The sequence below is a fragment of the Artemia sp. Qi Xiang Cuo genome, chromosome 4 (genome assembly GCF_049724085.1).
Source record: "Artemia sp. Qi Xiang Cuo chromosome 4, ASM4972408v1, whole genome shotgun sequence".
Taxonomy (NCBI): domain Eukaryota; kingdom Metazoa; phylum Arthropoda; class Branchiopoda; order Anostraca; family Artemiidae; genus Artemia; species Artemia sp. Qi Xiang Cuo.
Window position 1 is genome coordinate 63,454,739 of NC_142797.1, and position 16,167 is coordinate 63,470,905.

Below are 16,167 nucleotides of genomic sequence, written 5' to 3' on the forward strand. Positions count from 1 at the left end.
ATGGGCTACAGCCCTTGCTAGGCTAGTCTGCAAATCTAGTGATTTCCATTGCTTTTGGCGCAAGAGTAAAATCCTAGCAGTCATTTTCGGGGAAGCCGTTGCCCGAAAGTTCATTCTTTCACCTTTCGCGCTTTGATTTTGGAAAAGTCTAAATAAAGCTGATATATTCACATGTTAAATTGTATTTAAATTTTCAAACAAACAGAACTATGTCAAATACGTTTTAGTATATATGTTATTTATACACACCTGCTATGTTAGTTGTTGATAGAAAAGTCAAATCATTTCTGGTTTCTGTTATTTATTTAGGCAGGTGCTAAAATAGAACCAAGAATCTACATTATTTCTTAAGCATAGTCTTCTAAGAGGGGGTGTTGTAATGACTTGATTAATATTAATAGAAAGAGTGTAGGAAACGGATAAGAGAGGAATTTAAACTTGGTCTCGAAGAAGAAAAAAAAGCACTAACACCATTTAACGCTACTCGGCAACATTGCTTTGTGGATTATAAAAATTTAAATAATTTTTTTTCTTTATATATGGCCGATGATAAAGCAAGTGCTTTTGCCTAAAAGACACAGTATGTATATTTGAGTATTTTTCGTAACTAGCATAAGTGATGTATACATGGGCTCCCATATGGGGGGGGGGGGGGGGGGGGCGCCCGCCCCCCCCCCCCTGGCTGAATGATGCTGCCTTGTTTTTATATTTTTGTTCTGAGATTTCTATTATATAGCATTAAAAGTGTCAATTAGGTGAGGTTTGCCCCCCCCCCTGGGATTCAGCTTATGGGCGCCCATGGATGTATACCGATCTAGCGCCAAACATTTATAAACCGAAAGCGATAAAAAAAAGAAAGAAAAAAATGCCTACTTACTTTCTGAAAATTTCAGGTCAATTCTAATGAAGCATAGGACTCCTATTAAAATCTAAATTTAAATGACTTATAATTAAAATTGTTTAGAATTTGCCTTGGTATGTTGGGTAACGCTATCTGTGACGCTACTTATTTTTAATTCCTGCTGAACTGTTTAAAGTGTTTAAAAGTGTTTAAATTGTTGTTAAACCACACTAAAGCGTTTAAGATTCCTCTCTTACTTCTTTTCCATACTCTCTGACCCGATTTTAGAAGAATCCATTACTTCTTATTTTTAAAATGATGTCATGTGATGCCCTTTAAAAATCCCTTTTTCACTTTCAAATGACGTAAAATTACCGACAAGATCTATCGCATTAATGACTAGAATGTCCAAACTTACTTACCAAAAATTGTTCGTTTCTGGCGATATGCTTTTTGGTCTTGGAGAAGGGCAGCATTGTGAGTTGGAGTTGGCGCGAGAAATTGAAACAACATAAAATCTACATTAATTTAAACTAATTTGAAACTTAAATTTTTCAATGTACTGCCCTTATTGATTTCTTGAAACAATCAACTACATTGTTTTTAACAACTTTTTAACTCAAAAGTAGACATATTGCACTTTATTTAAAACAGACTCATGCTATCTTTTCATATCTGTGTGATTGAATGACCAAAGGAGGTCCGCGGTCTCTTTAATACCCCTTCTTCTCTCAACTTTTTGGCAGAAAATTTGGGAGCAAGGATTTAGGAACAATAACACAGGCTGGGATATATTTTATGTTTTCGGGTTAAGACCTTGAAATTATTTTGCCAGTCTCAGCGTCGGCTGACCGTCTCAAAGAAAAAGGTTCCGTAAGCAAATTTTCCCAGAACAACGGGGAACTCCCAAATCAATTTCAGCAAAAAATTTATAGTTGTCAACTATCATATTGGATATATTGAATGCGTTAACAGTTCGAAAAGCTAACGAGAGGCTAGTTTCAATAAAGAAAACAGTCTCTTACTAATTTTTAAGCAAAGCGCTGTCTGTTTAACGTACATACAGCATAAATAATACGTTTTATGTGTCGGCAAGGTTATCAATCATGTCGGCTAGTACAACAGGTAAGTCTCAAAGCTGTCAAATTACTCAAATGATTTTTCCTTTGGGTTGATTTTTAATGTTTTCCAATCAGCTGCGTTATAATGTTTTTAAAGAATGCCCTTTCCTGAACTTTAAAAAGAAAATTCTGCTCCATTCAATTGAAAAACTAAATTTACATTCTCCAATGGTATTAGTTTCTTTAAACCTGAATATTTCTATCTGACACAAAACGGGAGAAGTTAAATCGCTTTCCTACCATTTCCGGGAAAATTGGGTGTCGGCTTATAGTTTTCTTTCGTTTATTCAGATTATTGATGGCATCATATGGTGATGTCATCACCACCGATCGATTCTAAACGGTTTGCTCATGAAAAAAAAAAAAAAAAAAAAATGAAAATGGACGAGATAGGGCTATTGTTTAAGGAATCCCCTTAAATCACACAGTATTAGGTTATATATGAGATATGAGATATACATTTATTAAAAAAGAAAACAAACACTATTCGCCTTTCGCCTGACAAGAAAGACAATAAGCTTGAAAGGGCAAGCGAGGTTATCACTCTCAGCTAATTAAAATAACATTCATACCTTGCTACTCAACACACAAGAAAATTATCGGATGAAGGAATAAAGGAAAAAAGAGAGAAAGAGGAAAAGACAAGAAGTAGATAGAAAAAAAAAGAAAAAAGAAAAAAAGCAAGCTAAATCGGGGAAATACCTTAAATAGAATGACAACCTGGAGTGGGCATAACACCAAATTCACTCACTAGATAAAAGAAACTTCTTTGCCCGTGACTTGAAAGCCGGAAGACTAGGCGCATTTTTCACACACTCGGGCAATATATTCCAAACATGGGGCCCATAATGGCGAATCACAAAAGATGCCCGAGTGGTGCTCCTAAACTCATGAGTTAAGTCATCAGCTTTTCTTGTATTATGATCATGAAGGTCTCTATTAAAAGTAAAAATATTTTCAAAAGCAGGGGTGAGCAGCTGATTCAAATATTTATACGAGAAAATCGCGACATGGTAATCTCGAATTTGGGATACATCCATTAACTTATTCTTTTTAAAATGCTCATAAGCAGGAACCTCATCAGAATCATCAAATTCAGATAATAGTGTTACAGCTCTATTCTGAAGTTTTTGTACTCTTTTAAAACATGTTACAAAATTACTTGCCCATATAGAGCATCTGTAGCTAATATAAGGGTAAAATGTAGAAAAATAAATCATTTTCAGGATCTTTTTTGGGACTAGATTTTTAATTCTTTGCATCACCCCAAGACCTTTGCTTAATTTTTCAGCTATTGTACTGGAATGGTTTTTCAATAACAGGTTTTCATCAATTAAAAACCCCAAATACTTCGTTGTTGCTACTCTCTTTATCACATTTTCTTGAACCGTGATATAGTCATTTCCAGCAATAGACGAAAGTCTAGAAAATATCATGAAAAAAGTTTTAGAAAAGTGTAGGGTTAACATATTTTGCTGAGAAAAAGTTAGAAATTCAGAAATTGCATTATGAATTTTATTACATAAAACATCAAGTGAAGGCGCTGCCAGAAAGAGAAAAGTGTCATCTGCAAACCGGATGACACCAGCCTCTGACAGGTAATGTTTCACTCGATCAGTGAAAATAATGAAAAGTAGAGGTCCCAAGATTGACCCCTGTGGGACCCCACACTCTACTTTCTTTTTTGAAGATAAAGATGACCCATTCTGAACTATCTGATACCGATTGTGTAGATACGATGAAAACCACTCCAGACTTGAACCCTTCACCCAAATCGAGTCAAGAGCTTGAATAAGCTCTGAGTGGTCCACCGTATCGAACGCTTTTTTCATATCCAAAAACACTGCTGCAGGTATGAGACCAGCTTCAAATGCATCACTAATCCAATCAACCGATTTCAGAACTGCTATATCCGTAGATAGCCCTTTTCTGAACCCAAATTGATTTTCCATTTGAATTTTATTCTTTTCAATATAATAACTTAACTGGGCATGTACCACTTTCTCATATAACTTAGAGAAAAATGGGAGAATAGATATAGGTCTTCGATTCGATGGGTCATCTTTTTTCCCTCCTTTATGAAGAGGAATCACTCTTGCAATCTTTAGTACTTCCGGGAAGACTCCAAGATCTAAAGAAAGGTTGATGAGGTGCGTCAACACAGGTAAGACACTCGTTTTTGCGGCCTTTATGAGTTTCAGGGAAAACTCGTCCATCCCGCTAGAGCTTGACTTCATCGTACCCAAGAATCGTGCCACTTCCCGTTCCGCATACCTTGCAAACTCAAATGAATTCTGACTTACAGGATGTCTTTTAACGACAGATCCAAAACTCGCAGATGTGTGTAGTTTAGCCCGCGCTTGATCGCAAAGTCTTTGTCCTTCATTTGCAAAATAACCACACAGAAATTCAAATATGTATTGAGAATCAGTAAGACGACCTCCTGCTGTCTCCATCACTCTCACCTCCTCCTTACTCTGAAATTTACCCAAAAGTTTATTTATTGTTTTCCATGTATTTTTCATATCCCCTTGATTTTCATGAAATTCATTTTGGAAATAAAGTTTCTGAGCATTCCGTTTTACTGAATTTAAAATATTCTGAAATCTTTTGAATTTTATAAAACTATCATCTGAATGATCCTTTAAATAATTCACGTAAAGTTTGTTTTTCTGCTTTATTGAAACTAAAATAGCTTTTGTTATCCATGGTTTCTTAGAAAAATTTCTATTAGGGTTTATTCTTCGCAAGGGACATGTTTCATTCATTATACTCGTCACTATCTCACTGAATAGGTCATATGCAGTATTTGGACACTTTTCCTTTATTACACGCGAGAAATTTGTTTCATCCATCATATGTGCAAAACTCTTTAGGTTTTTATTATTCATTTCACGGTAAAACGAAGTTCTTTCATTTTGTTTATTTTCCTTTGACTGATTTAGCTTTATTTTACTTATTAAAAGAAGGTGATCCGAGCCGTCGGACACAACCACATCTGCTTGGGATCTTTCAAGCAATCCATCATTAACGAAAAAATTATCAATTAAAGATGCCGAGAGATGCGAAATCCGAGTTGGAATAGTCACAAGAGGAAAACTATCATGTGACACGACCATATTAACAAAATATGAGCTATTCGCTCTTTTTAGTAAATCTATATTACAATTTCCCATCATAAATTTGTTTTTATTTTCATTATTAATTTTATCTAACAATGGTTCAAATTCATCAAGAAAAAAACTAATATCACATGAAGGATTTTTGTAAATTAATCGAAAAATAAGAACACTGGTTGGTTGTCGGCAAGTCGGCTTTAAATAGAATCAGCGTATTTTGAGACTATCTTTATAGGATGTGCCAGGTTTAATAATCTTTGTTGGATTTCGCTTCACACAATGGTCCACATGCCTATGTTTCTACTAGACAACGGTTTGGGCAGGTGGTACTGAGGGGTCAACATTCTTGCACGATTCTGGCTCAAACAGTTAGAAACATGCGTGTATTTCTGCTAAAACATTGGTCTTGGATAGGTGGGGTGGCTTTTCCAATGACATGGATCGGAAGTCCTTGTGGAATTCTGGTTAAAACATGCTACAATGTGCTTACTTATCTTCTAAAAAGTTTCTGGGGGGATCAGAAGGCCCACGGGCCCAATTTGATCTCCGAATCAAACGTGTTAGATATTCATTGCATGATTCTGGTTCAAAGTAGGTCCAAACTGCCTAGGTTTCCGTTAAAACTTTGCGGGAATTCTTTTGAATCGGGGGGGAGGGGGCACTGACCTACTTTGGTTCTCCAATCAAACAGGTTTTGGATCCTTTTGAGGTTTAGCTTCAGATAATGTTCTCCCCACTGCCCCCTACCTTTCTGCTAAAAAGTGGGCGTTAGGGGCATGGTGGCTGACGGGAAAATAGGACCACTTTATGGGTCCAATAACACAGATTCAAAATAATTGCGTGATTTTGATTCAAACATGGGGCAACATGCCTTTGTGGAAGAGATTTGGCTGGGTGCTATGGTAGGAGCCACGGACCCACTTTGCTCCTACAAAATCCTCGGATTATTTCGGTCCAAACATGGTGCAATAAGCACATCTTTCTACACTAATCCTGACTTTGGGAGGGAGGGGGACTGAAGCGACACGTTTTGCTTCTCCTGTCACAGAGATTGAAATCTTTTAGGAAAAATAATAAATAGTTCCTCATGGGCCATGTTTGGCCCATATGGTATCAAATGATGCATCGTGGGAATACATGCAAACGACTAGTCAGCCTCCCCGTCTGCCCTGCAGCAGCTGAGATCGAACCCTGGGCTCTGTTTTGCCAATCAAAGAGCAATACACTCGGCTACCAAAGGTTGATTGAAAATCCTTGTGTAATTCTGCCTTAGATAGTCCTCGATTGCCTGTAAACTCCAATTCAAATTATATGATGTTGGTTGTACTCAATGACAAACAAAACCCCTCCATATTGGCGGCAGGCCAGAATTATACTCAGCTTTCCAATATTGAATGTCATCTTTATCGGTTCTGTCTGAACATTTTCCGCAGAAACCAAAGAAGTTAGACTAAAGTGTTGCTTCTGCAATTCAATTAGTAGGAAAGATATTCGTTATTTGCAGGAAAGAAAGGTCTTCAAATGGAGACCTTACTGTAGTCAAGTTATAAAACCTATCTTTATTTGTATCTAAAATATTATCTACTGGCCATTACTATTGATTTCTGGGCTTTTAGTCTAAAAGATACTAGCAATAAATATTAGTACGGTCATCCGCCATCATAATAGACGAATTCTTATGGTCTATCTATCTTAAGCTTTGTATTCATTAAGACTCACTCTCTTTAAAAATCTGCATTTCACGGGTTGTATCCTACCCATCTATTCAAAGTAAAAGCTTTGTCACTGGTTTATGGTTTCTACCAATAGTACTACTCTCAAAGCAACTTCTGACAAAACATAGAATGCAGATGAATTTAAGCTCCATTGCCCCCTCGTTAACATTCTTTCCTAAGTGTGGCCTTGTTTCATAGCTCCTTGTTGTAGCTCAGCCGTCCCATGCCGAAATATGTGCGTTTTCGTGGCTCCGAGTTAAATGCACTATAATAATCGACCATGCAGTATCATTTTGTTGATTTATGTCTCTCCTTCCAATTTGATTTCCTTCAACACCTAATATATAAATTATCATTTCTATATAACCTAATTACTTCAGTTTCTAATTTCTCTTACCTCGATTTTTATAGAAGCAGATGTGCTTCATTCATTCAAAAAAAAAGAAGAAAAAAAAAATTAGATGCTTCACGCCAGCCTATTGGGACGACTGCTAGAATTGCCTTCTTTAAATGTGATTCTTTAAGGTTAATAGTAGTTACCGTTTATGAATAAGTTAAAAATGACAATTTTTCCTAATTTTTTTTTAGAGTTTCCTATTTTATTGGTAAGGGTTGCTATTTACTTACCGCCACCACGAACGGTTTGATTTAACTTATGCACTGAAGTATATCTTAATTGTGGGCAGCATAACTAAATTTGTACAAAAATATGGTGTTTGGCATGTGTTTCACGGAAATTAGTGAGGGGGGGGGGACATATTTTTCAAAATCTAGGGCGACAGTTTTGATTTTGTTCTTTTTTTTCTATGACAATACCAACAAAATCTATTTTTCAATGGAAACACCGAAATAAAAAAAGAAGTATTTTACAAAATCTAGGGGGATCTCGGGGAGGAGGCGAATGCTCCTCCCTCCAATTGATGCTACTGACGCCAACCTTATTTGCTCCTTTCCATGGTAGTTCCACTTTAATCTATATCAACCAGTTATCCAAAATCAAAATGCATTGTGTACACTTTTTATGGCTTTGAGATAGATGCTGGAAACGGTATCATCGACCCTGCAGTCAGTGTTTCCGCTTCTACGGATTTTTCCCTAGGTATACGGAATTTGATATCTGTCTATGGAAAAGAATGCATTTATGGAATCTACGGAATACCTGTTGAAAATTTCATATTCACCCTTTCCCTATAACATCTAGGCTAACTCATCAGACAATTCTGCTACAAATTTTAAATTTCGGTTTAAATTTCGGTTTCGGTCGGTCACGCACAAATTTTGATACAATTTGATCTGTGTTTTTTTTTTTTTTTTTCATCTGTGGTATTGGGCATGGGTACTTTTTGTTATAAGGGCTTTGAACAAAACCCTTAGAAGTTTGGAGAACTTTACTAGTAAGCAAAGGAGAAAAAAAAAATTCAAATCTGGACAAATATCCTATCTTGAAACTGTGAACGATTAGGGTGGAAAAAGCTGCCGGGTTTTTGCGGTCTTGTACTTGGACCATAAGACCTCTGTGGCACCTAGTGGCTTACGGAAATTCTTATGAATCCGAAACGAAATCTACATGTTTTCTACGGAAAAGTTCCGACGGTTAACGGACTATAAAAAGGTGCTACTGGAAACACTGCCTTCAGTATCAGTTGGTACTGAAGTAACCGAATAACCTTAAATCGCACTTGTTCAAAACGGGCTTTCGACTATTTGGAAATCTGAGCTTTTTTTTAGAAGAAAAGTCTGGCGTGTGTTTTGACAAGCCAACTTTATATGTATCTTTTTTTTCCTTCCGTGGTAGTTCCACGTGTAGTATGATTTGGCGTCAAAGTGTCCTACTAGTATATTCAAACTGTACTTGCTCAAAACTTGTTCAATTGATTTTCTATTTTGGACTTCCGAGCTTTGTCTGAAAGAGAAGTTTGGCATGCGTTCTGACAAACCAACCCTATTTACATCCTATGTTACCTTCCATGGTAGTTCAAAATACTTTTCGGCCTTTCGCTAGTCTTATGAAAGAAGTTTCCGATCTGCATTCCACTATTCTCCTCTTGTTAGTAATAATTTTTGTCCCACAAATTTACTTCATTAGTTAAAGCGAAGAACAACCCCGACACCAGGGGCGCCCTCCAATAATGTGAAGAAAAAAATGATTATACATTCCATGCCCTTTGAATATCCAGATATGGACCCTTCTTGCCACCCCCCCCCCCAATAAAAATGCTGGAGACTCGCTCCTGCCCGACACCAGATCCTTTTTCTGAGAGACTGGATCTGCCGGGGTTTTTATCGTATGATACGTTACGAGAATACGAAATTTGTCAAAGAACTAGTTCTCTTCTTATTGTTTATGCCTTTTTACGTTCCATAATAGTAGTTCAAACGCATACGAATTACTTATTATATGAATAACATGAAGAATAAAAAAAAATGTTTCTGTTAATGATGTATAAACCAAGTCTAACTCATATTAAAGTGGATGCTCTGCTACCTATGTTATTGCTAACAATTCAGCTTAGCGATCAGTATGGTATATTTACTGGCTATGTTTCAAGTTGAAATTAAAAGGAATTATTTCAGTCAAATTATTTAGCATCACAAATATTGTTAGAATTTCGAAAGGAAATGTGTTATTGCTCTTGCTTAGCACATTTCATTAGAAATCAAAAAGCTTTTGATACAAAAAATTACATCTGCAAATTTGAAATTACTGTTAGACAAATCTAATGGTTCAGGACTGAGTTTTTTTTTTTTTTTATTTGTCCTAATTCGCCTATTTTTGCTCGTTTTAGGTTGAGAACTTTGCTCTTTTTCTTATTTTTGCTATTTTTTCCACGTCAGGTATAAAAAAGAATAAAACCCCTAGCTTGTACTCTTTTGTAAGGACAGGAGAAAAATATCTTTTCCTCTTCTCCCAACACCAAATTTGAAGTCCCCTCCCAAAAAACTCAAAACTGGAAATTTTCAAGTCCATCTCCCCGCCATGAGACAAAACGGCAGACTTACCAAAATATATATAAATTCTTCACGGTTTATTTGATCAAACGTACTGATTTTATAATGATAAGCGCTTGCTTAGCTTCAGATACCCGTTGTGTAACGTCACACAATTGTTTTTAAGCTGAAGATTAGTGATCGGCTGAGAGTTGCCAGTATAGACAAAAGATATACATAGATAGTCGTTTAAGATGTTTCGCGGATTAACGAGTCTCATCTGATTGGTATGGTCGATTTAAGGATTTACATATATCTGGTATTGGCCTGCTTCTGATATCAGCGTGTTACGGAATGCACGTATATTAAACTGAAGCTTTGCGTTTAAGCAGTTCCGGTCTCGCTTGTGCCTGGGGCAAAGTCTCTATAAGTCCCCCCCCCCTTTGTTTAATTTTCAGGCCAGATTTAAAAAAAAATTCATCTTTTAACAAAATTTTCATTTATTAACTAATTTAAATACAGAATATCACAAAACGTATTAATTAAATTCGATTTACTTACTTTTATTTTCAAGAAATGGGGATGAAATTATGGGGAAAACGAAAATTTCTGATTCAATTTGCATATACTTACTGCCAACTGCCCCTCTACTTTATTTTAATGAAAATAACATTTCAAGAATTACAAAATTATTATAACCGTTAGATTATTTATTTGAAATTGTGTGCCCCTGAATTTTCTGTGCCTGGGACTGGGACAAGTCCCGCCTCTTTGTCCAAGGTTTTCTTGTTTTCCAAAAAAGAGGTGGGGTATCGTCCTCCGCTAATGGTGTCCCTATGGTTAACTGGAGCTATATGGGATATGCTAGACTTCGACTGAATTTTCCTTATAATTTTATATTCCATTATATTTATCAGACAATTGACAAATTGATGAAATGCAGAACAATGACAAAGTGATTGTTGGTCATTGATCAACCTTTTGTTGAGATAAATCAGTCAATCTTCTTGATTGAACCGATTGAAATATTGTTTCCGCCCCAATTCATTACTTCAACTTCAGACTATCATTTTAGTCTGTCACTCAAGAAAATGCCTATGAAGTCCCCCATAGAAATATTTATTGGCATAAAATCCGTTTTGAATCTATGTGGTGCCAAAATCCACTCATAAGCTGCTATTTTGTTAACACTCTTTTTAGTGTTTTTAATGTTTGATGACCACTGATCCTAACAAAGAAACTGTTCAGTTGTCGAATGGTTGATTTCCTGGATAGGGTTTCTTGCTCTTTCATGAATCTTTTAAAAATTTTCCAAATAGCTCTAAAAAGTCGGCGTCAGTAAAATCGGACAATATTAGACGCATGATGGAATTGAACAGATGGAATGGGATTTTCAAAATCGACCCATGACAAATATTGAGGAGGGGTCAACCCCCCTCGTATACAAAATAATTTCTTTTCGTTTTAAGTTTTAATGTTACTTACTTTCAATAGGAAAACTTGTTTTTTTATTAAATTTCTTATTTTTTTCAAATAATACAAGGAAATCTATCCCCCCTCCATGGAATTTTCCTTCCCCCACGAAAAAGTCCTCCATGGAAAGTTAACACCCGCATAAAATCATAAAATCCTCGCTGCAAATTCCCCCCAGAAAATTTCTTGCAGACGATTCCGCCTGAAAAATATTTCTTAGCATACTTTCATTTGAAAAACAAACACTTGATTTTATTGAATTTCTGATCGTTTTTCAGGTCATGACGGAATTCCGCCTATGTAAAAAATTTCATCGGGAGTCCCTTCCTGGGGTGTAATTTGCTACGGGGTAGGGGGCGACTGCCCCTCCAAAGCCCCAGTTCCCCCTGAACCCAGTTTGCCCTTTCCAGCTGAAACTTGATTTCTTCCGAAATCTTGTCAAACCTAAGATAAGTCTGTATAATTCAAGCATCCACAGAAACGGGTCAGTTTTCTGTAGTGTATCTTTGCCTTTATGCTACTATATGGCTCATTTTCAGTTTTCATTGCCATTTTCACGTGATTTGGGAAAATTGGCTCGAACTTTGCCCCCCCCCCCCACACACAATGGAAAGTTTCTCCCGCGGAGAAATTATCCTGGTGATAATTCCCCTTGGAGAATTTCTCCCGTGGAAAATCCCTTCCCACGTAAAAATCTCCCAGATAATTCCAAAACCGCTGAAAACTTCCCGCTGACAAAAGCTCCAGAAAATCTCCTCATAATAAGTGTAGTCGCCAACGAGAAATTAAGATAAATAAAGCGAATTTTCTATATGAATCCTGTCGAATTCCCCCGTGTAAAATTTCTCCTGGAAAGTTTGCACCCGGAAACTTCCCTCCCAATAGAAAATTCCCCTCCGTAGAAAATCCATCCCCAGAAAATTCCCCCCCCCCTACGAAAAATGTCTTTTTACTTCCCAATAACAAATACTATTTGTAAACCACTGTATCATAGGCAGCGCAATAGCGCTGCCTAAGTAAAAAACGATGTTGGCAAAATGTATTATTTATTTATTTGTTTTTTCCTTAGACCAGGGCACTTCGTATCGAAGGAGTTGTCGTAGAAACTTCGAAAGGGCTCATTCAATTGGAAATTGGGGGGGCTAGTGCCCTTTTTAATGGTCGAAAGGGATTGGAAGGCGATTAACACCCCTTCCACCCCCCCCAGTTCCTAAAACAAAACACATTAAAAAGTTGAGATGGCGATTTTCTTCAACATAGTTGATTTCCAGATAGAAATTATGCTTTTGAGGAGGAAACTCCCCCACAGCCCTCAGGGCATGGGTTGTAAGTTATTCCTTGGGGGCATAGAAAGCATTGTCTTAGAAACTTCAAAAAAGGCTCGTTCCTTGGAAATTCAAAGGGGTAGTGCCCTTTTTAATAGTCGAAAGTGATTGGAGGACAAATCAGTCCCCTCCCACGACCACCTTCTCCCCAAACATATCCAATTAAAATTTTGATTTAGCCATTTTGTTCAACGTTGTTTAAATTTTTGTAAATTAGGTTTTTGTGGATGACACCCTCCCCCCCCCCCACAGCCCTCCGGGCAATGCTGGTAAGTTATGCCCGGGGGGCATATAAGGTTTTTTATTGAAAGCTTTGTGGTAGAAACTTGAAAAAGGGCTCATTCGATTGGAAATTCAAAGGGCTAGTGCCCTTTTTAATAGTCGAAAGCGATTTGAGGGCAACTAACCCCCCTCCCACACCCACCTTTTCCCCAAACCCGTCCAATCAAAATTTTTAGATAGTCATTTTGTTCAAAGCAGTTAAAAGCTTTAGAAATTAGGTCTTTGAGCATGATCACCCCCTCAGAGTTCTTAGGACAAGGGTTGTAAGTTATGCCCTGGGGGCATATAAGGTTTTTATAGATAGCGATGTTGTAGAAACTTCAAAAAGGACAACTTCAAAATTTGATTGAAATTAGAAGCGCTTGTGCCCTTTTTGATAGTCGAAAGTGATTGGATGATAACTAACACCCCTCTCACACCCCCAATTTCCCCAAACAGATCCAATCGAAATTTTGAGATAGCCATTTTGTTTAACGTTGTTAAAAAGTCTGTAAATTATGTTTCTGAGGATGACACTCCCCCCACAGCCCTCAGAGCAAGGGTTGTAGGTTATGCCCTGGGGGCATATAAGGTTATTTTTTTATAGAAAGCATTGTCGTATAAACTTCAAAAAGGAATCATTCAATTTGAAATTAAAACGGCTAGTGCCCTTTTTAATAGTCGAAAGTGATTGGATGACAAGTAACCCCCCTATCACGCCCTCCATTTCACAAACACATCCAATCAAAATTTTGAGATAGCCACTTTGTTCAACATAGTTGAAAGGTCCGGAAATTATGTCTTTGAAGATGACAACCCCCTCACAGCCCTCAGGGCAAGGGTTATAAGTTATACCCTGGGGCATATAAGGTTTTTATAGAAAGCGTTGTCGTAGAAAGTTCAAAAAGGGTTCGTTCGATTGGAAATTATAAGGGCTAGTGCCCTTTTTAATAGTCGGAAGTGTTTGGATTGCCCCCTCACGCCCACCATTTCCTCAAACACATCCAATCAAAATTTTGAGAAAGCAATTTTCTTCAACGTAGTTGAAAGTTCTGAAAATTATTTCTTTGAGGATGGCACTCCCCCCCCCCCCAGCCCTCAGGGTAAGGGTTTTAAGTTATGCCCTGAGGGTATATAAGGTTTTTATAGAAAGTGTTGTCGTAGAAACTCAAAAAGGGCTCATTCGATTGGAAATTGAAAGGGATAGTGCCTTTTTTAATAGTCGAAAGTGATTGGAAAGCTTGACATTTTTTTAGTAAAGATCGATGTATTATTATTTTTCTCTTTTCTTTTTTTTTTGTTTAGACCAGGGCACTTCGTATCGAAGGAGTTGTCTTAGGAACTTCGAAAAGGGCTCATTCGATTGAAGATAGAAAGGGCTAATGCCCTTTTTAATAGTCGAAAGTTTATTGGAGGGCAACTTGTCCCCCTCCCTCGCCCACCTTCCCATTTGCCCATTATGTTTAAAAACTAAATTTTGCCTTAATATTAAATTAAAATGCACTGTGTTAATGCTAATTCCCAATAAGGCATCTCAGCCGTATCCCAAGAACGACTGAGGGTATTATGTTCAAATTTTTGGGGCTGCTTCTGCTCTTAAAAATTAACCAAATCAAAATAGCGGAAGTGTATCCAAGCTATCAAAGAAAGTTAAACAGATTTTTTTTTGCGAATGGTATCAAGTTTTCTATTTCAGGTCAACTACAGGAGGTATGAAACTAAATTAAACACTACTATTTGTGTCCAGATTTTTAAAAGGGTGTATGTTGTTAAAAATTGCTGAAAATTTTTCTCCAGTATACAAATAGCAAGCCAAACTATAAAGTCTTAACAAACGAAAAGATTTAAAGAATTATTTTCTCTTTCCCTGAAAAGACTATGTCGATATATATATATATATATATATATATATATATATATATATATATATATATATATATATATATATATATATATATATATATATATATATATATATATATATATATATATAAAGAAGCATTTTCATGTTACAAAATAAACATTTTTCACAATCTTGGTATTTTTCAATGTTATTAGATTTCAGGATTTCCCCAAGCATTCTCAAGTATTCTCGAATTATCATTTATATAAAGTTGGGCCGTGCAATGATCCAGCTAATTTTTTGGGCAATACCCCTTTTGTCCAAAGGCCGTTTTAGGGGAGGGACAGAGGGGGCAATTGCCCCTGGCGCGGAATATTTAGGGGTGTAAAATATCATAGAAATAACCTTACGATTATAATCATTTTGTAATTTTAGAAATTTTATTAATAGAATAGAGGGCGCAGTTAATAAATGAAAGTAATTAATAAATTATTAATAATTAAATAATTAAAATAATAAATTGAACATAATTTTGTTAATAAATGAAAATTTTGTTAAAATTTGGCCTAAAAATTTTATGGGAGATAAGGGGGTCGCGAATCAAATCCCACCTGAAGATTTGCTTTGTCTAGCCAAAAATAATCTATTTTCAATTCACCCTTTAATCGCTGACCTTTTTTGCCAGAGTGCCGAAATACAAACACTGAAAAAATCTACAATAGAAGGGAATATTGATATCCCCAGTGGCAGCTTTTGTTCGTTTGCAGCTTTAGTCGCTCTTTAATTGTGTAACCATGAATCTTATTTATTAGGCTAATGTTTTGTAATCAGAAATAGTAGGTGTAATATAGCGAGTTCTATAGATTGGGATGCCGAGTGACTGACGTAAATTGTTCAATGTTGTTAAATCATTCTGCTTGATTCTCTTATTGTAAACTCCCTAAAATAAGAACTGGGTAAATAGACGTAAAAATAATCTAAAAAAAAAAAAAAAATGGAAGAATATTTGCCACTCGAGCAAAATCTACACTGCCACTCAAGTAAAATAAAATGCCCCTCAAGTAAAATAAGCCACATCTAGTATTAACTTATCAAAAGTGGCACTTGAAATGATATGGAAAAGACCAATCACAGATAAAAAAAAAAGAAAAATAGTTGCCAATTTCATGACTACCGAAATCGCAAGTCTCGAGATCAAAGGGGAGTGGCCAAAAGTTAAAAATGCCCCCTCCCCTGTACAAGTGCTCTAGCCTCCAAGGGTGTAATTGGCTATGAGGGAGGGGAGAGGAGAATGCGCCCCGAGACCCCAATTTGGCCCCTCCAGCTGAAATTTAGTTTCTTCAAAAATCTTGTCAAAACTAAGATAAGCCTGCATAATTCAAACATCCAGAGAAACGGGTTAGTTTTGCCTCTAAAATCAGAGGCAATGCTGTAGCGTTGGCTATAGTAAAGGCCATACGGCTCCCATGTTTTATTATTTATTATTTTTTGTTATTTCCCAGAGGCACTTCATATGGAAGAGGTCGTCTTAGAAGCTTCAA

General features: G+C 36.5%; 1 protein-coding gene across 2 annotated transcripts in view; it reads left to right on the forward strand.

Annotated features, from left to right (window-relative positions):
* The window catches only part of Klp61F (Kinesin-like protein at 61F), a 206,626-nt gene that overhangs the window by 77,259 nt on the left and 113,200 nt on the right, over window positions 1-16,167 (forward strand). The gene's annotated exons all lie outside the window — the stretch shown is intronic.